General features: G+C 37.9%; 1 protein-coding gene across 5 annotated transcripts in view; it reads left to right on the plus strand.

Moving 5' to 3' along the window:
• The window catches only part of LOC110831017 (limbic system-associated membrane protein), a 457320-nt gene that overhangs the window by 338066 nt on the left and 97994 nt on the right, over positions 1 to 21260 (plus strand). Inside the window, exon 1 of one of the 5 annotated variants that reach the window (XM_022066530.2) lies at positions 19721 to 19860. The exons of the other annotated variants lie outside the window; for them this stretch is intronic. The gene's annotated coding sequence lies outside the window, so the exon portion shown is untranslated. Of the gene's footprint in view, positions 1 to 19720; positions 19861 to 21260 lie in introns of those variants that run through there. 5 annotated transcript variants of the gene reach the window in all.

A 21260-nucleotide genomic window follows, 5' to 3' on the forward strand; every position in this document is an offset into this window, starting at 1 on the left:
ACGTTCCTTAAGGCAACCGTAAAGGAAGCTGTTGTAGTTCGCAGGTGCGGAGCACAGAATTGCAATTTGCGTCATTCTTTTCCCCAGTTCGTCCCGCAGCGTGCATGATTTTCGCACTAGCAGTCCCACGCGGTCGATACGGGATGTTGTAATGCTGTAAGGATCATCGGAAACTCCTCCACTTGCGAGTTCAACGCGGAGTGCTCTCAGGATCTGTCGTACCGAAGATCGCGTTGTTGTGTGAGAGATGCAATGCGGGTTGTTAAATTCCGTGTTTTATGTCTCCACAATCTCCTTCTGTCCCTTCGCTTATTCTCATTGTTTTATTACTTCTCCCTCGGATTCTCCGATTCTTTGTCTCCCACCCTCCCTATCCAACTTAATTTTCCCAATATAACAAGCGGTTTGCTCACTTTTGCCATGGTTATTACAATATTTCTCCATCATTCTTCGTATATATATATATATATATATATCTTTTATTTTCTTCAATAAAATTTTCTAGGGCAATCAGCCGCGTCAACTGGTTACCGTAGTAAACCGACGTTTCGGTAACCAACTCCTGATGTGATTCAATGAATCACATCAGAACCCTGATGATGAGGACATAGTTGGTTCCCGAAACGTCGGTTTATTACGGTAACCAGTTGACGCGACTGATTGCCCGAGAAGATTTTATTGATTGTACTCGCCGCGAAAGTCTCAAATCCTTTTATTTTCTTACTTTTAGGTGTCTTTGAATTTTTTATTTTAATTACCTTATTGCATTTTGTATATAACTGTTTTCAAATATCTCTCAAAAACGGATGAAACAGGAAAGGCCTACATGTTGGTTTATTATCACTTTGGCTTACCGAAGTGAAATAATGTCAGACTTCACAAATACGTCAAACAGCGTGTTTTATTTATATTATATTTATCGTATGTTTGCTTTACATTGGTGTGAATCTTATGAATGAACAGGAGAGACAGAGGTCACAACAAATAATGAATGATAACTGGCAGATTATGTTGTGGCCGATATATGAAAACTGTCATGACGTCTATCCAAATATGCGGAATAAATATATATAATAAAACCTAACACTATAATGATATTATGCTTACATATTCAGATTAAAATATAATTACATCTTGTTTAATAAATGTCATTAAATGTACGCATAGCGTAATAATTGTGACGACCTCGCCATAATATTGCATTTTGCTATTGTAAATGGCCGGAGAATTCTAAATTTGAGGGCTGGGAATTCATTACGTGAAAATTCACCAGCGGTTGACTTTTGTGAACAGCCGGGGATCCCCCCAAGCGGGAATTAGACCACCTTTGACCTTTGTAAAGGGCTTGGAATTTCCTGCCTAGTCACGTCGTAGTTTATAAATATGTGCAGACGAACGAACAGTGGGATTTTAGAGGCGCTCCAACCTGATGAGAACGCGCCCAAATTGACTACTGTAACAAATTTGCATAAATTTAAATAGGACCTACAGTTTTTAATTCATTGTGTCATCATGTAAATCGCATCATGCAGTTGTCTCATATCTTTTTTGGGTAGAGTAACCGAGCCAGATTATTTATTTGTAAAACGAGTTCAAGGTCATACTAAATAAATCTGAATATTTAAATTCTTTTAGTAAATATGCTTGTCCAAGTGTACCAGTCGCCTGATATGAATACTTCCTGATCAGTTATGAGCACGGATTGAGTATCTTCCTTCTGGAAATAAATAAATAAATAAGAAATAGAAATATAGTCCGTTAGTCTGCGGTTAAATTCTGTGTCGCTGGAAACACCGTGTCATAATTCGATTACTTTAAATGTAATAGGAGAAAGGCAAACACAACAAGAGAAATCTCATCTAAGATCATCAAGCTCTTCGATATTAATTTATTGTTCTGAACGCTAAGCGCGCAAGGCTCCATCGTCGTGAATGGTTTCCCATGCGTTTTTTTTGTAAAAATAAAAGTTAGTTGTGGGTCCCGAAAAAAAAAATGAATCAAAATGGAAATTGTTAAATAATTATGTTGAAACTCAGCAGTGTTGAATTTAATTAAAATCGATTCGTCCTTTTTCGAGTTGATTGAATTGTACAGTTGAAAATGGTCAGTTACATTTTACACTATGTCCTGTGCACACACAAATAGACTTCCCTATCACGTATTGGTTCTGAGATTGTGATTTCTGAAAACGAAGTTGTAACTATTTGCATCATCCAATTGAGCGTTTAATAATTGTTCCTTGTACTTGCAGAAAATATCTGTGGCTGTCGTTTGATATTTCTCTACACATTATAACCGGATAATCGTTTCAGTATACGCGAGACTTTCGTTGTTCTCTTTGAGGTACGACCTTAGTTTTAAATGTCGTTTAAGACTTGCTACGTGATCCAAAGGGTTAACTACTTTGACATTAGCGATGTGGGAGAGTTTAGATTTTGGGAAGAGGAGTGTTCACGGAGTGCAGCTTAGTATGAACGTCATTCGTAAGATATTTATCGTTAGCTGCTGCTGAAATGAACTGCGATGGGTTCGTAAAATGTGATCAAAATTCTATCAGCGTGCTTTTGTCTGCAGTTTGTATTCACAATTCACAGTACAGTACCGGAATTAAAAATTCATTCAGCTGCTTGTGTTTCTTTGTAACTTCATGTACTTGTTTATTCATCCACGTGAATTTTTAACATAGAGAATGTGTACACCAACATTCTTCAATGCCCTTGCTTGTTAGCCATAGGTGTAGGATACTGTGCTGTGGCCTAGTAGCCTGCTACATTTTATAAAATTATATCTTAAATATATTTCTGATTAAATAAGAATTAAGTATATTTGATGAGATAGTATAGTTGCGTCATATTGTGATATTAATTAAAATAATTATTATATTTGTTTACCGTCAAATCACAATAAAATAGTAAGATAAGATAATTAAAATGATTAAAATATCATCTTATGTTCCATATCGAGCATTCGATTTACATTGAGTCAATAACGAACCTCGTTCTGAGATGGTAACACTTCTGGATCTCTCCTCTGAACACATCTGAACCGATTGCTGTTTCATATATGACTGGTAAAACATCAAAACACCACCTCAACAATAATGTTATATTAATAATATCTAGACACAACTTTCATAAAATATACTGAGAAAGATGATAAAATTATAAAATTGTAAAAACTATAAATAATTGTAATTTGAGTTTAAAAGTGTTCCGATGTAAATCGAATGCTCGATATGGAACATAAAATGATATTTTAATCATTTTAATTATCTTATCTTACTATTTTATTGTGATTTGGCGGTAAACAAATATAATAATTATTTTAAGTATATTTATCAACTTAGTATTTTCTGTCGCATATTAGAGAGCAAAGTAAGGATTTTACGAAGAGTTCAAAATATCCATTAGAGACAATAAACCTTAGTAAGTAATTTGACACGATTATTTAAACGCTTACAACTAATATCTGTCCGTTGTTTTTACGCCCCTGTGTCCAAGCCTCTTCATACGGACCCAACAGCCTCTATGCTAAAATATAGGCTGTTTTATTCATGTAACCTCAGAATACCTTTGGCGTTGCAGAATTTGAGGTTTTGACGGAGCTACAACCCAGAAGACAGACATCTCTCTGGATTTGAATAATGGTTCAGGGTTGATGTGGATTGGATGGTTACGAAGTGTTGAGTTGCTATTCAGGAAATTACTTGAGAAGACCCACGTTTGTCAGGAAATTCTGTCATTTCGAACTTTAGGGTTTACGCAATCATTCGACCGATCGATAGTGCATTACGTAGGTACGGCCTGTTTCAGGTAATTGATGTCTGACTATATATTTTTTTTTTTCATATATAGCAATTTTTTTTTAAATTTATCCACGTGTTCCACTTCCTGTTATAATTCACTACGTAGGAGACTTACCACACTGTGATACAAAATTATTTGTAATGAGTCTCTTTATTTTCATGTGCTACTGAAATTATGTTAAAATCAAAATATGCTGTCACATTCAATAAAACCCACGTTTTAACGTTTTTATCGATTTCATACAACAAATAATAATATCTGGTATCGTTTCGACCGATTTTAATTGTGGTTGGTAAAGAAATATAACGCAACACGATTCTGGTTTCTGCATTGTAACGACATTTCGGAAGAGCTCACCACCTCTAACAAAAGTGTATGTGGTTTAGATATATAAATTTATTAACGTTGAAAATTTATGGGAAATCGTTTGATGATGTGTCGTTAATACATATTATCAGAAGCTGAATGGCAGTGACGCCATTATAATAACAACGCTGATAATGTAATGTATTTAAATGTATTGGATAAATGCCAACGTTCGAAGTGAGAAAATTGTTGTATATTAAGCTGGTTACGCCCACTTCAATATGCGATTTTAACTGATAAAAGGGTCTAGTTAGGGAGTTCAGTAAGACTTGTACAGACCTTCTGGACCTCGGAGATGCTCCAGCAAGAGAATAAATAAACATAAATATATTTACCAGGTCTAACACTTAGCAAATTAAATCATCACACATAGTACAATGGATGGATGTTTGTCCGCGTTTTTCTGTGTTGTGCTGTCCTGTGTACAGGTAGAGGCCTTGCGACGGGCCGATCCCTCGTCCAAGGAGTCTTACTGAATGTCTATAGATTAAGCCTTGAACTTGAAGAACGGGTCGTTCCCAGTATCCCCAGTACAATAAAGGAATAAAATAATAATTTAATCTGAATCAGGTTACCTTTGAATTTTATGTATTTTAGCCACTGAATTTTATTAGAGTCGTCATTACCTGATAATCACCACATCGTGATTGGTAAAATTTAATTTACTAAAATGTCATTCATCAGAAAGAAATATAGGTCGTAATGTTTTTGACATTTAGTAATGAAAACAGTGGCCCATTTACATAAAAGGCTTGACGTGTTGCAGGAGATTGTAGAATTCGTAATTAAAAGACACAGAACAACGAAAACTTAAGGACTTTGGTGAGATTCTAACCGTGAACATCATCATCTAACTGAAGTTGAAGGCTGGAAGTAGCTTTGAACCTTCGGTCAGTTTCTGTTACACTACACATCACAGAAGACTGTCACATACACGTGATCTCTACCAAGTACAGATTGACCGCGGAACAGAAGGATACTTTATCAAGGAACATAATTCGATGACGGAAAGGAAGAACTGACACCGTTTCACTACACAGGGTAACGAAAACAGAGAGTGTAATGAATGAGTCAACAAAGAACGTATCTCGTTGAACAGAACAATTAGTAACAAAATAACGTTAAAACAAATGACGATCAAAGAGCGAGAAACAGAAGAACCCGATTGATTTAAATAATTTAAGTCAAAGTGTTTGTTGAGTTAGTGCAGAATCTGAAAGGTGAACCTCGTGGGAGACATTTGCCGAAATATTTTGCTCCGTTAAACTATCTGTGTCCCAGTAAAACACAACAGTATAATTAAAGAAACACGGTAAATTTTATGTAAAGTGTGCAATTGTCTTGAATAATAACAAGAAATACTTCGAAGATTGCTGTCTTCTGGGTTGTCTGGTCGATGTCCACCAACGTTTCAGAGGTCACGCTGCCGACTGTATGACCTCTGAAACGTCGGTAAACACAGCGCAACAACCCAGAAGACAGAAATCTTCAGACTCGCCGCTGTGAAAACCTCAAATCCTACAAAGAAATACTTTACTAAACGTGTGTAATTCTTTATCAGGGATTACGACTAGTTTAAAAAAATAACTAACATTTATGGACAATGAATGAACGAACACGTAAGTCGGTCATATACATTGGAAAATATAAATGTGTACTCCACTGGGGTACCTCTTCATACTCCAGATGTGATGTGCGGTCCTCGAATTTAAAAATATGTTAATATATATTCCATTGGGGTATATCTGTACATCAATTTGATGAACGGATACACGAATATATCACTTATGAACGCTCAGTCCACTCGGATATGTATTTTCACTTCAGTACCACGCATGTCTTCTGGAGTGTAATCTCTTTTGAACGAGCCATTCACTTTGGTAAGTCCTTGAACTTCAGGGTGATTCATGATAATCTAGTTTTATCACTTGTGGGTATGCAACCCTCCGGGTTTTATCCACGCATTCCAGTGACATGCACGGCCATCAGAATATAATCACTTATTAATATGAAATCCATTTTGGAACACCCATGCATTGCAGATGGACACACGGTTATCCAGCGCAATTATTTATAAATGTGCAATGCAGTGATTTCCCTCCAGTATGATTCATAACGTCTCGAGTAAAATCATGTATGAGACTTGTGGTTTCCGCGGCGATGAATGTGTGGGTTGTGGTCTCCTGAGATCTGACCTCGTATGAATTTGTTAGTGGTTACAAACGTGATGGAGTAAGAAGATGTGGCCTCTGTGTTCAAGGTCATATTCACAGTGTTATAACCAAAAATACCATAACTCAAAAAAACGTATTAATATGAAGATGACTGTCTTCTGGGATGGTTTTACCAGACTTCAAGGAGCTACAACCCGGAAGACAGCCATCTTTAAAGTCACCGCCTTGAGAATTTCAGATCCACCTAATTAATATTTATATTCTCATTTTCACATATTATTAAAAATAATGGTGAGGGAGATATTATTGTTAAAGAACATTTTATAATACCTAGCCTTTTGACGTTTTCACTTTTATTATAAAATTCAAATTAGTAGTTTAGATCGAGGTTATATATTCTTGTTGCATATAATAAAATTTACGTTATTGACTACTAATCCTTGCAGAAGGCCGTATTCCTTCCGGAACACACGAACTTTATAGAAGGAAACACATCTTCTCTCAAACCATTAAGTAAATTAACCTTTATTATCCTTCTCTCTTCATCCACTCCCTGTGAAGCAAGGCAACAGATGTCCCAGGGGTATAGCTACTCAGCGAGCTCAGCCAAATTTATGCTACGCACTGGAAGTGAGAGCTTGTATGCTTATGAATTCTGTATAAACTCTCTGGATCCAATCCGGTTCGCTTCCGGCACCTGATTATGAATGCATTCTAAAGCGCTGAACAAGCTGATCCCATGCAAAACCTTTACACTTGCGATGATCATTTTTTTGCTTGTAATTTGAAAAATATTACATCGTCGGGCGGTTATTTATAAAAACAATTTAGAGCGTACGATAGACATATTGGAATGAAGCGTTCAGATAAAATATTCATGCCTAAGAAAGAGTGTGCAGAGAATGGAGAATATTATAAAATGATAATCTCGAATACTTGTTGCAAAAGTTTTTTTTTTGGGGGGGGGGACATGCATACCGTAAAGCAGGTTAGAAGACATCTTTTAGACAGCAGTGAGAAGGCCATTTTATAAGTACTAAAACGTTAACATAATTAGAAACAAGTAATACTAGAGGAAAAGCTAATAAATCATTTTAAAATGTTTCGAAGATCAAATATCTAAGAACGAAGAAAACAAATCAGTTTTCACGAAAAAAGGAAGAGTTGATTAAATTTTGATATTGTTTGAGAATTTTTTTCTGGTGCTGACTGCTTCTAAAATCTGAAAATATTAAAATGTACCACATCATAATTTTTCTTGTTGACTTTGTGTGGTTGTTTAACTTCGTTTCTTGCCTTAAATGAAGAAAATCGTCAACTGAGGTCGTTTTAGAACCGATTTCCGATTAAAGCATTTAGATGTAAGAGAAGAATATATAGACACAGTTGCACAATAAGGAACTTTATAATTTGTAGACTTCACCGAATTTTAATTTGTAAACTTGAAGATGGGAGGATAACGTAACAAGGATGGAAAGGTAAAAATCCTTTCCGGAATACACAAATGCGTTCTTTGCAGATTATGAATTGTCAATAAAAGATTGCATTAATAATCTGGTATTGAAAACTTAAGTTTCAAAATCTTCTGTTTGTACCGTAAGTCAATAATAATACGTCATAAGGACCTGAAGATCTGTGGTGGGATGGTGACTAGTAAGCATGGAGGGAAGGGATCGAATCCTTGTAAGATTTGAGGTTTTCACAGCGGCGAGTATGAAGATTTCTGTCTTCTGGGTTGTTGCGCTGTGTAGTATGGTCGATGTTTACCAACGTTTCAGAGGTCATACTGCCTCCGTCATCAGGGCGATGAGTATGAAAATTTCTGTCTTCTGGGTTGTGACGCTGTGTAGTCTGGTCGATGTTAACCAACGTTTCAGAGGCCATACTGCCTACATCATCAGGGCGATGAGTATGAAGATTTCTGTCTTCTGGGTTGTTGCGCTGTGTAGTCTGGTCGGTGTTAACCAACGTTTCAGAGGTCATACTGCCTCCGTCATCAGGGCGATGAGTATGAAGATTTATGTCTTCTGGGTTGTTGCGCTGTGTAGTCTGGTCGATGTTAACCAACGTTTCAGAGGTCATACTGCCTCCGTCATCAGGGCGATTAAAAATATGAAGATTTCTGTCTTCTGGGTTGTTGCGCTGTGTAGTATGGTCGATGTTTACCAACGTTTCAGAGGTCATACTGCCTACATCATCAGGGCGATGAGTATGAAGATTTCTGTCTTCTGGGTTGTTGCGCTGTGTAGTCTGGTCGATGTTTACCAACGTTTCAGAGGTCATACTGCCTACATCATCAGGGGGATGAAGATTTCTGTCTTCTGGGTTGTTGCGCCGTGTAGTCTGGTCGATGCTAGCCAACGTTTCAGAGGTCATACTGCCTCCGTCATCAGGGCGAATTTGTAAATAAGATCAACATCTTTGTCTTGACAGCGTATTGATTTAATTTAAAATGAATTAACATGCTATTCGTCGGTATCGATTTGATTATATTGTGACAGAATTTAGCGGCCGTACTGCCGATAGACCACGGTCTTTCTGCTCTGAGTAACTGCTGCGTAGGTTGCAGATTTTCTTAGTAACAGCGGCACAGCCGCTGAATAATCTCGCCATACATTTATCCTTTAAAGAAAAAGTGATTGGATGAAAACTATGCTCTAATAAAGCAGCGTTATTATCGAACAGGTTAGTTGTGACGGTAATTGTCTAGACTTACATACAAGACTTACCTGGTTAAAATCTCGGCTGAGTTACATTATGTCTTGCCTGCGGCCTTTTCGTATTTTTCCTCAGTCACTCCTAGCAAAGGCGAATCTGTGGGTTGTTTCTTAATTCGTCTTGTTCAGTGCCGTGTGCAGTTTAAGTGACGTCAGAATAAGCGAATCCTTTGTTTGTAACAAAAAATTGGTTTGCTATCAATAATATAGTTGTAGGATTTGTGTTTCTCACGGCGGTGGATCTGATAGAAGTTTACTAACGTTTCAGAGGTGCTTGCTGCCTCCATCATCAGGGCGATAGTCAAGGACCTCCGAAGCGTTGGTCAACTTCTACTAGATTATATGGTGCAACAACCTATAAGACAGCCATCTTAATAAAATAATTGGTTGTTATGTGGATGGAAAACTGTGATACCATGGAGCAGAGTTCTTTTATTTAAAGCTGCTAGTCACTTGACTAGTTCATAAATTTCTACCATTTTATGTGACCCGATGATTCCTTACTGTGTTTACGAATACTCGCTAACGGTACATATTCTTACCAACATGGAAACAGTGCACACTTCTTCGATGTATGATATACAATGAAGCGCTTGAAATTTTAGGTTCTCGTAGACGCCAGAGTTTCTCAGAGTTGGAAATGGAGGTGCCATGTTCCTACGGGACGTTGGTAGTTGTCTACCCACAAATCAACGCGGCTTTACAACACAGATCAACGTCATCGGTGATTAAATATTATCGTCCATTTAAACCCAGATCTTCTGAGAGTTGTTGGCTTAACTTGTCTAATAAGATATTTGTCCGGAAGCCAAATTGTAGTAGAACTTTAAATTATCAATATAAGACGGTTTCAACGCGATGTGTACTCTATAATGGTTTTTCTATTACGAACGAAGGATTAGTTTTCAATGTAGGATGGCCTGAGATAAGATTGTGTATTTATGATTTTATGTAAAGTTTTCGTTAAAATTATCCTGACTAATTGGAAACTGAAACAAGATCGCAATTTTTCTTAAAATTCTTCAGTTTTAGAATTAATGAAAATCGGTTTGTCTGTTCTCGAGTTATTTCAATTTTAAAATATTTATTAATGTCACAGCACTTACAGTTGGGAGCAGACACGTTCAGCTGTGGTTCAGTAATGAGGTTACAGACCAAACCAGTCTGCCTCGGAAAGCCTGACGCTGATAATTCAATATTCTTCAGCAAAGAAATCGTGCCAAATATATTCTTTCTGGAAAACATTTCTTCTTACTCTCGTTTCTCGTCCCACTCTCTATCTTGATCTTACGAATCGCGTAGCAAAGCGAAAATCATCAAACTAGTGAAAATTTCCGTGCTTTATTCAACACTTTGATCTAACCTACAAAATTCTAAAATTCAAATATTTACTCTTGTGCATAATTTTCGCATCACGCAATTCATTTATTTGAGTGTTTTGTAACACGCATGGTCAATTGCTTTGTAGGGTGTTGTGTTTTCACCCAAAATGCCATAAATAATGTTATAATTCTTAACCCACATAAAATATTGTACATAGAAATAACATTTCTAGTAAAATAACAATATATATATTTATTTATTTAACTGGGGAATCATTGATCTGTTTACGTAAATATGAGTTTCGACATTGTTTAATTTCGCTCCAGTTATTCCTCAATCAGATGTGTGTGTAAGTGGCCTTTGTCAGCGAATTCCCAAATTTGGGCCTTGGCCGAATTTAAAGAATGACCTTGGTCAAATATCGCCCATACCACAGCTCAGGCGAATGACGACAGCTCAGAACTCGCAACACAGCACAGCTAGTAACGCTGCACAGTAAGCTGGGCGTAACTCTTCTGCGATTGGCTAAAATAGTGTTCTTACTCTGTTCGATTTTGGAAGAATAAGGGGTTGTCTTGACACCTGTCTTTATCATCCACATCCCACGCAATAATTTAATCGGTATCAGGAAGGAAAGTTAAATTGATATTCATATTATTTATTAAACAACATTAGTGAAGTCACACATGTGTTTAGTGTTAAATGTGCTTCGTCATTGTGTCTGATACAATGATTATCGACATGACAATTTCATCTGTTTAATTTTCATGAATTATTATTATTATTATTATTATTATTATTATTAGTGTTCTGTCTGACGACAGGTCCATATGAACGGGATCCTTCATCCTTTTCTCGGACTGGGACCTGTTCATATACGTTCTTGGCAGATGATCCAGAAGTGGTTTGCCATTGCCTTCTTCTGTGTGTGTGAATGGAGTAATTGTTGGGATGCCACGGAGAAACCGGGGAGCCCCCGGAGGAAAACTCCGTGATACCTAGACCACGGTCTTGCCCAACACAAGTTATAAATTCGGGCACCGCCGGGAATCGAACCCGAGACCCCAGGATTACAAGGCCAGTCTTCTGACCACTAGACTAGAAATAATATCCGTCCTGAAATTGGAGTCGATAATTTCCACCGAAACATCACCTACAACGCTGCACTGCGTCATATCCTGAAAGATCATAATCGAAATTTTCGTCGCTGTGATAACCTCAAATATCATGATATTAAAACAGTTATCTAATCCACATTCCGCCCAGTACCACGCTATTAAACCCGAGATTATGAGTCGACTCAGGCAAATACATCGCTGACAAGAGAAATAGATTGATTGAAAAAGTTGGGTTATGTGTCAGGTGGATCTCACTGAGTAGGGTCACCGTGGACCTTCGTCATTGTCTTTGGCAAGAGGAAATTGAACAGGATCTAGTAAAAGATGCTGTTTGATACGACTGGACCAATACTTTCGGAGGTAATGGTTCAACCTGATATGTCAGAGACGACTTCGATAAAACCCTTTTCAACTTAAACTTCTCGAAAAGAAAGATCATTTACACAGGAGAGAACAAAAAATTTATGTGAAATCGACATTTTCTTCCTATAATTTGAGTACTTCAAACATTTTGGTGTGTCGACCCATCACACTCGTTTATCTTTTATTACCAAGTTGTGTCTGAAAGTTTCTGTCATGTCTGTCCTTCTTCCTTACTTATCCACTACCCATATTCATGGCTTTATGTTATTCCACGCGAACCAAATATCGTTAGCGGAGACAACACCGTAAAATAATCAAACATTTTATCACAATGCGAAATTTGTACACAAAAAAATCCCCGTTCATTTTCCTCTCCATTGAGGCATACTGAAAAGTTGGGTTCGATTGTAACAGTTTGATGTTTAACGTAGGTTTTTTAAACACCCTCGGGCGGTAAGTGTTCAAGACCGCTTCTAAAATGCGAACTGCGTAGTATAGTCACGTTGTCGCACCGGATTCGTTAGTACCAGATCTGATCACCTGGGGATATCTGGGAAAACGTTCCTGTGGTAACTGTCTGAGTCGTTACAAATGCCATTAATGCTGTATTGCGAGGTCCACCTCGGATCTAGACTCCCTCGTTGTTCTAGACAAACATATGTCTCTTCAGCTGAACAGAATATAATTTTAAACTTCCACCTTACATCTTTGCCTTCCTTCTTTCTACGATCCTCTCTGTCTACCTCTCTCTGTCTCCATCACACACAGAAGTTACTTTCCACTGTTTCATGTTCATTGTCCTCTACTCCCTGGTCTGATTAAGCTGTCTGCTTTGCAATGTGAGTAGTCAAAGTACGAAGTTTGGCTGTAATCTGCAGTAATTTCTGGTTCAGACGGTTGTATCAATAGCAAACTTAGTGCTTGAAATTGTTGGACAAACCATTCCCATAATTGTCGCATTTACTCCGAACGAATGAACTTTAAACCTTCTAGGATGTTTCGATGTTGGTGTACTGGGTTAGAACGCTGTATGCATGTAGATATCAAGGATTCAGAGAAATATAGTCACCATTTTCAAATTTTGGTGTCTACCTACAATTACGCACGGCGTTACAAACCGGAAGAAGTAATTCTTCATGTCATGCAGTTAGAATCTCAAATCTTACTAATTAATACGATTTCACGAATTCAAGCTCATGGTACCTGCCTTGTAACGTGTTTACAAATAGCTGAATTTCTCTGTTAAGAGAAGGGAATTTGGACAGTAATCGGAGTAGAAGCTTTGTATTTTAACAGTTATAAAATCTGTATAAATTTAGCTGGGGATTTAACCATTAAAAATACCAAATAAAAAGAAGTAAATTAAGGTAAATATATTTCACAACCTTGATGCACCCTTAACTCAATATCTGTAAATTCCATGTCGATATATATTTTTTGTGTTTTCTGATTTTAAATTTGGAAACTACTGAACTTACAGACAAGTTACTTTGAAAGACAGAAATTACAAGTATTAAGATATATTTATGTTAGTGGTAACGCCGTCATTTACAAAGAGAGTCTAAGGAAAACAACTATTTATCAGAATTGCTGGTCTACAGGATCTTCAGATTACAAAGCACGATTGACTCCGATGTTCTGTGAGAGTAGCTTAAAATACAATGACGTTTCGACAGTAGTAATTTCAGAAATGAATTATACATTTCCTTTGTGTTAAGATTCTTCTGATTTTGAAAGGAGGTAATAATTAACTTTAATAAATTAAATTTCACTATTTTACCAATTCTCTCCTATTAAATTCGCTCTTCTCCTTGCAGAATTTTAGAAAACTTCTGTACTCTTCCTCAATCACAGCCATTCGATGTTTCAGACTCTTCATCAGGAGGCAGCTGCAAGCTTTTAACTTATTTGCTTTTGGGAGCCACGATACGTGGGCCACATAGATATTTCTAGTGGTTTACCCTGCTGATGTCATTGGAGCTTTTAGTTCAGAATGACCATCGTCATCTATTTTTTGTATAATCCTGAAATTAATACTGTACCTGCATGCGTATTTGGTTTCACACGCTTCAACCATTACTGTCTTGAATTTAAGCTCTTCGAACTTACTTTACGAGGTGCGATCGGAACGTTTCCAGACTGTGTCAATAGCGGGCGAACCGGATGTAGTACGAGCTTCTGCCGCTAGGGGGTGCGGCCTACATTCATAGTGAATCAGTGTGCCAGCCGGCATTATCGAATTAGCATTTGTTTCTTAGTTACGGGCGTTTTGGTAGTGCATTACACCGACCCTCCTGCGATTTCGGAATGGCGTGTGCATCAAATTTTGCCAAAGACTCGCCAAAACGGCTACGGAAACCTATGAAATGCTAAAGCAAGCATTTGGGGAGTCCGCAATGGGTCGTGCACAAACTTTTGTGTGACATTCACGTTTTAAAAATGGCCGAACCTCTGTCGATGATGACGAGCGTTCTGGTGCTTGACATGCTGACAAAGAAAGATTTCCAGGGATGCTTCCAGGCTTGGCAGCGGCGCTGGGATCGTTGTGTTCACTCCCAGGGGAACTACTTAGAGGGTGATGGATGAATTTAATACCTGAGATAAGTGTACGGGTTTTTATAGGCGCAGTCTACAAACTTTCCGATCGCACCTCGTAATTAAAATTCGGTTTTTGTTATGTTTTGAATTGTGTGGTAGGTAAGGTACCGGATAATAATGTTCGTGAAGGTTGGCGTTAAGAGTGAGAGCTGATCGCAGAAGATTTATCTTCCTGATACTGTGAACTTCCTTCTTGCAGGATTTGAGGTTTACACAGAGGCGAGTCTAAAGATGGCTGTCTTCTGGGTTGTTACGTCGTGTAGCCTGCAGTTGTTTCCATGATGACGTTACATTTGGAGGAAATGTATCATGCAGTTCCATTTTAGTCAACGATAGGTCTTATAGAAATAAAATATATCATAATTAGAATTGGACTTACAAGTCCCAAGTGGTCCAGGACTGCTGCTAGTTACGATGATGCTCGTCTGTTTGATATCTTTTACGATTCTCGACTTGAAACATTGTAGTTGCGTTTTTCCGCCACAGGAGGCGCGGTGTCTCCAGATTCATTGTACTTTCGTAGCTGCGAGATCGTTTCTCCGTTTCCATCTGATATTTTCTCTACAGGTTTACGATGACTTGGACGCCATTTGCGAAGAGTAAATCCTCCACTGGGCAGCAGCGTTTCATCTTCAAGTATTTCTTCTGAAATCTCAGCAACGCCTAGTACGCCATCCACTTACAAGACGAGTTGAATGATATTTTTGCATTCTTTCTTCTGCTATTTGGCGCAAACAGCAGATGGCTGAATAAGGTTACCTGATGTACCATAGGTAATACTTGTTGATTCATAGAGTTGCGTTGGTTTGTCAGTCTCCCTTTTTCAATAAAATTCGTTGTGGACCTATGTCTGCAGGGTAAACCATTTGTTGGTTCTACATTTTGCTGATAACTGTCGAGAAAACAATTGGATATGGTCTAAACCGGAACACGACAGATTTAAAATTTTATTGAATGGTGGTTCCCACTGTTAAAATGTTATTCAATGAGAGTCCACTTGTGAGTTTTTGCAGACCCATAAAAATGCTTTAGACTTTAATAAATTATTCACTAACAATCAGCAGCTTGAGTCTGTAGTTAAAAACCGACGTTTCGAGAGCAGTATCTATCCTCTTCATTAGGGATCTGATGTTTCTGCGGATCAACCAATCAACCAAAAGAATAAACTAATGGCGGGGTCTGCACAAGTGTGACCATCACCCCTTGTTACGTTAAAACAATCATGCCTACGAAACACACAGCGTGGCGTGGGAACAAGTTAATTTTGTAAATGTGACCTTGAACAGTATCTTATGATAATACATGGCTAGTCTAAATGTTGTTACCAATTTGAAACACATGTCACTCACGTTTAATTAAATTCAGATGCACAAAATTGGTATCGATGGAAAGAGAAACTCTCCAAGTTTATGTTGGTATACTTCGCGGCCTTGTAGTAACACTGTTCGCCGCCAGGGGCGATGTGAAAGAAAATGGCTGCCATCGAAGACAGGGGAACCTTTTGTGTCCTAGAGAGTATCTCTTTCCATCGGTACCAATTTTGTGCATCTGAATTTCATTAAACGTGAGTAACATGTGTTCAAATCGGGAACATCATTTAGACTAGTCCTGTATTACAAATTATAAAAGTTATAGTAACGTCAGGCAAATATTTTCTACGCGTACAACAGACAAGAAAGAGATCTTCTCGTGGAGATAGACGGATCTACTGCTGTTTTAATTTCCAGTGTATTAGGACTGGAAACGTTAAATTAATATCAAATGATATTATAGAAAAAAATTTCTACATATTTGTGCAAATACAAATTTGTCTCGTGTTCTCGAGGAATTTAACACCATGAATATATTTAACTGCATTAGAGGTAGGCATAATTGCTTTTGAACACAATTCGTGCCGACTGAAGTCAGTAAAGCAATCACAATTTATTTCTGTGTGGGGCGTTTTCGTTTTCCTGTTTTCTGGCTCATAAAGTTCTTAATTATAAGAATAAAATACCATTTCCTTTTCGGTCGCATTAACCCTTGTAATAGGAGTAATTAAAGATGCAAGGAGCTCACGAGAAGTCTAATTTACAATTAAACCACGTAATGGCGCCTTGGCGGTCGAGTAATGCAGCCGACAAACGGAAACCGATTCGGCAGTAATTTCTTTCCCTTTTAACTTGTGGCCTTAATAGCGAGGATGTCAAAATGTGTGTAATCCCTCCTTTTGATAGTCCTTCAGTTGGCATGAAACCATATTTCAGCTTGAAGCAAACCGCGAATCTGTCAGCGCTAAAGTTGTTGCAACAAATTTTACCACTGCAGTAGAACGCAAATCTGAAATCTGAACTGTAACCTCACCCCGAAAATGTTAGATCTTATGTCACCCAGAGATCAGTCGAATTAACGTGATATCAGCAAAAATTAGACTTAGGTGACTCTCCTTGTACAGTGGACGTTAAATTGCCTTGTATTGTTACAAGATTTGCAAACTGTATCATCGTAACGTCACAGTAAGAATTATTTTTTTTTTACTGCAGAATTAACCCTTGAAAAATTCCAGTTTTAAAGGTAAAAGGATACAGATATTTAAAGTTCGTCAAACGAAAAATAATTCCGGAGAGTCCTTAAAAGGCAGGTTTATTAAGTCTTGAAAAAATGTTGTTCAAATAAAATTGTACATTTCTGACATCAGCGTAAGTCTGGAAAAGCTAGTTTGGAAAATTACAGGTAATATGAAATGTTTCCGAAGTGGGCTGATATTTTATCTGCAACGGACGAAATATAATTGAAGTATTTCGTATTACACCAAACATTTGCTAGAAAATGCTTTAACATTCCACGCAAAACTTGTTTAAGTTGCTTTTCTCTTCCGAGGTCACGTGATATTAAACAAATAATATTAATATTTCACCTGGTTCTTACCCCAGCAAATCTATTGTCTTTTGGTTTTTGTCTCCAAGAAAATGAACTTATTCTGTCCAGCATCTTCTAGTTTACATACATTTTAAGAGCTACGAGGTGCGATCGGAAAGTTTCAAGACTGTGTCAATAGAGGGCGAACCGGATGTAGTACGAGCTTCTGCCGCTAGGGGGTGCGGCCTGCATTCATAGTAAATCAGTGTGCCAGCCGGCATCATCGAATTAGCATTTGTTTCTTAGTTACGGGCGTTTTGGTAGTGCATTACACCGACCCTCCTGCGATTTCGGAATGGCGTGTGCATCAAATTTTGCCAAAGACTCGCCAAAACGGCTACGGAAACCTATGAAATGCTAAAGCAAGCATTTGGGGAGTCCGCAATGGGTCGTGCACAAACTTTTGTGTGGCATTCACGTTTTAAAAATGGCCGAACCTCTGTCGATGATGACGAGCGTTCTGGACGACCATCTTCGAGCACAACGCCCGAAAATGTTACGAAGATTCGGCAGGCCATTAACGAAGATCGACGTCGTGCCATCAACGACTTGTGCGACATTGTTGGGATAGGCTATGGGACCTGTCAGCTGATTCTAAAGGAAGAACTCCACATGCGACGCATCCTGTCTGAGGACCAGAAGCAGAATCGACTTCTCGTTTGTCAGGAGCTCAAAGATCTTGCAAGAACCGACTCCAACTTCCTTTCTAAGCTCCTTGTGACTTCTTCCTCTTCCCAAAGATGAAAATTCAGCTAAAGGGAAGGAGATTTGAGACGATAGAAGAGATTCAGGCAGAATCGCAGATGGTGCTTGACAGGCTGACAAAGAAAGATTTCCAGGGATGCTTCCAGGCTTGGCAGCGGCGCTGGGATCGTTTTGTTCACTCCCAGGGGAACTACTTCGAGGGTGATGGATGAATTTAATACCTGAGATAAGTGTACGGGTTTTTATACGCGCAGTCTAGAAACTTTCCGATCGCACCTCGTACGTCTTCAGTAACCCTGAAAGAAGATAAAAAATAGGTTCATTAAAAGAACAATAAACAAAACTTTCAGCCTTAAAATTATGACTGGCATCGTCAAAAAATGTTATTCGCATTCGGAGATTAATCAAATTTCTCTGCGAACCAAGTTTGGATTCGCTGATTGTACTTGAATAAGTTCTGTGAATGCACGTGAAGTCACGCGACGTGTTGAGTACCACACGAGAATAATTGATCTCGAGTTGAATAAAAAGTTCCAACCTACGGGAGAAAAGTGGGCGAAACTTTGGTTATTAGGAAAGTAAATAAAAGATTTCAACGATTCTTTCTGTTGTCAGAGGCCACGCCTAAATCAGACAATCTCTGCTTCAGTACGGAAGTGCTTTATTATTTTTGGCTTCTTATAAAATCCTGGAGGCAGTATTTCGGGCTCATAATTTACTCGTAAAGTAGATTACACTTCAACGAAGTTAATTTACTTTCAAAGAACCTATTTTACTGATCCCAAGAGTTAAGAACGCAGTAGATCGGAACATTAAGTAGAACTTTCGTCATGTTTGGTTTTAAAATCGGAAGATCCATTCTTTCCGGCTGCTTCGTAATGAGCTGTACTAAAGTGAGGTTAAGGGCTATTAAAAATCAAATTCATATATATTTTATTTTAGTATGGGCGATTTCTTAGATATAATCAGCAATCAAACAAATCACGCTCTATAATCTACAAATAAGGACTATGTATGAAGATATGCCATTGCTTGAGGAAAGTGAGACAAATATCGGTAGGTTCACGTACGAACACACAAAGAAAACGGTTTTGAAACTGAAATATTGTTGGCATCGAGGTTTCTGAAAGTGGAGACAATTGTTTTATGTGCAATATGCCTGTATAGACAGAAGAATATAACTTATGTGGGTGTTAATATTAGATCTACACACGCTTTTTTTAAAAAAAAGTATAGTAACTTATTCCAAGCAACGTCCTGAAGCAGACCTAATTAATAACAAATAAATAATTTTCAGCCTTTCGTGGAAACAAAGTTTAATGCCATGTTCACAATAACACGTCCTCAGGGACTACTTTAAAGTTCATAACTCTCGTCCTTGCTATTACCACTAGCAGACAGCATCGCTTGTCCTACCGAACGAAATACACAACAATTTTTAAATATGTCAAATAATCAATGTGTCTGTGTTGGTCCTTTGGGCGAGGTAGATACTAAATAGATTTATTAACCTCAACTGTTAGTCACAATCTTATTAATATTCGTTTCTGAGCGAAGCTTTCTTTATATATTTTAGGTCTCAGGGGGTGCGGTTGCATCTTGGAATGGCGAAGGCTCGCACTGGTCGTTCCTCGTACGTTGATTTGAATCATTCCGACCAAAACGTGCCGTGTGCTGTGGTGATACGGTGTTCTGATGTTTAGTTATTGTGCAACGAGTCTTGCTTGCATAGCAGTTTCATAGCCATTTAGGGTGTTTTAGAACGCATAGAAACATCGACACGTGGGCCAAGGTATGAGTCACTGTTTACCTCGCTTCTCAAACACTCAGATTTCAGTCACAGAGTCCAGGACGGACACACGTCAAATCATGGCGTTCTACAGAGTGTTCTAACAATATATATACACGTTCATTACATACGTTAGTATTATGTTTATGTTTATGGGACATACTAATTTGTCACGTTCATGTACGTGTGATAATTATATTTTATTCGTATGGAAAATATGTAGCAGCGGAAAAGTCGTTTGTTACTTTTATTTTGGATCAGTAATGAAAAGTCTGTCAGTAATAATTACTGTCACCCAAATTTACGTCCTTATAACATTGATTTTTTTATGTTTATTTGCCGAATTTATATTATAAGGCCCACATAACCTTCGATGATATTATTCTTCCGTTTTGTTTCGTGTATCTTTGTTCATTTTCTTTTTTCTGTATTTCTTATCTGTCATAATAACTAGCTAATGGAAGATATAATCTTTGGTTGTTGGTGAAGCAGAGGGAACAGACAGTATTTGCCCATCGCTCTTGGGAGTTCTGCCCAGTCTTGCGAAGTTTTGACGGTTTCAAGTTTGAAAGTTAATGGGCCCACAAATGATTACACCAAAACTAGACGAGTTAAGTGTACTCTATTATAGGAATACTCCAGGGAGCGCCATCCAATCTTGTATACCTGCTGTGGGATCAGTGTTAACAAGTTTAATCTACTCCCATCCTTTGTCTGCTAAAATTTAAGGCTAAAGTATGGTACAGGATGTTTTGAAAGTACGTATCTCACAAGAAGTTTAGAATAATGCAAATTGTAGTTACTCTGTCTGCTCACTACACTTCATGGCAACACATTAAGGTCTATTTATATAGGAACGTAAAGATAACGACACGAGCACGACACGAGCCCTTGCCGATTTTTCAGAAAATATTATTCAACGTTTTTCAATGGAACTGTTTAGGAAAAATATCGTTGGAGACGTAAGTTGGGCGAGACTCGTCCGTGGAACGGACGAGCTCGAAGTCAATATAAACAGTTCCATTGAAAAACGTTGAATAATATTTTCTGAAAAATCGGCAAGGGCTCGTGTCGTGCTCGTGTCGTTATCTTTACGTTCCTATATAAATAGACCCTTATAATGCAGAGATGGGACGGGATTAATATTCTGCACTTTGTTCGGGATTAAGCGACTCAGAGCCCTTAAATACGCTAATCTTTGTTTCTTCCCTCAGTCACTTCAAGAAAGCGCTGGGGTAGTTTATTATAATAGACCACGACTTTCTAGAGTTTGTGTCAGATACGTACATTTAAGCGTGGCTGAAGATGTGTGTTGTGAAAGTATAAATCACCATTCCCGGTTGACTTCGTGTAATCTCAAGAAATAATCAGTTTCTTAGTGTTCATGGTCTATGGAAGTTAAT

The sequence above is a fragment of the Zootermopsis nevadensis genome, unplaced genomic scaffold (genome assembly GCF_977971745.1).
Source record: "Zootermopsis nevadensis isolate Lab colony 2312 unplaced genomic scaffold, Znev_1.0 Znev_ptg000020l, whole genome shotgun sequence".
Classification (NCBI taxonomy): Eukaryota; Metazoa; Arthropoda; class Insecta; order Blattodea; family Termopsidae; genus Zootermopsis; species Zootermopsis nevadensis.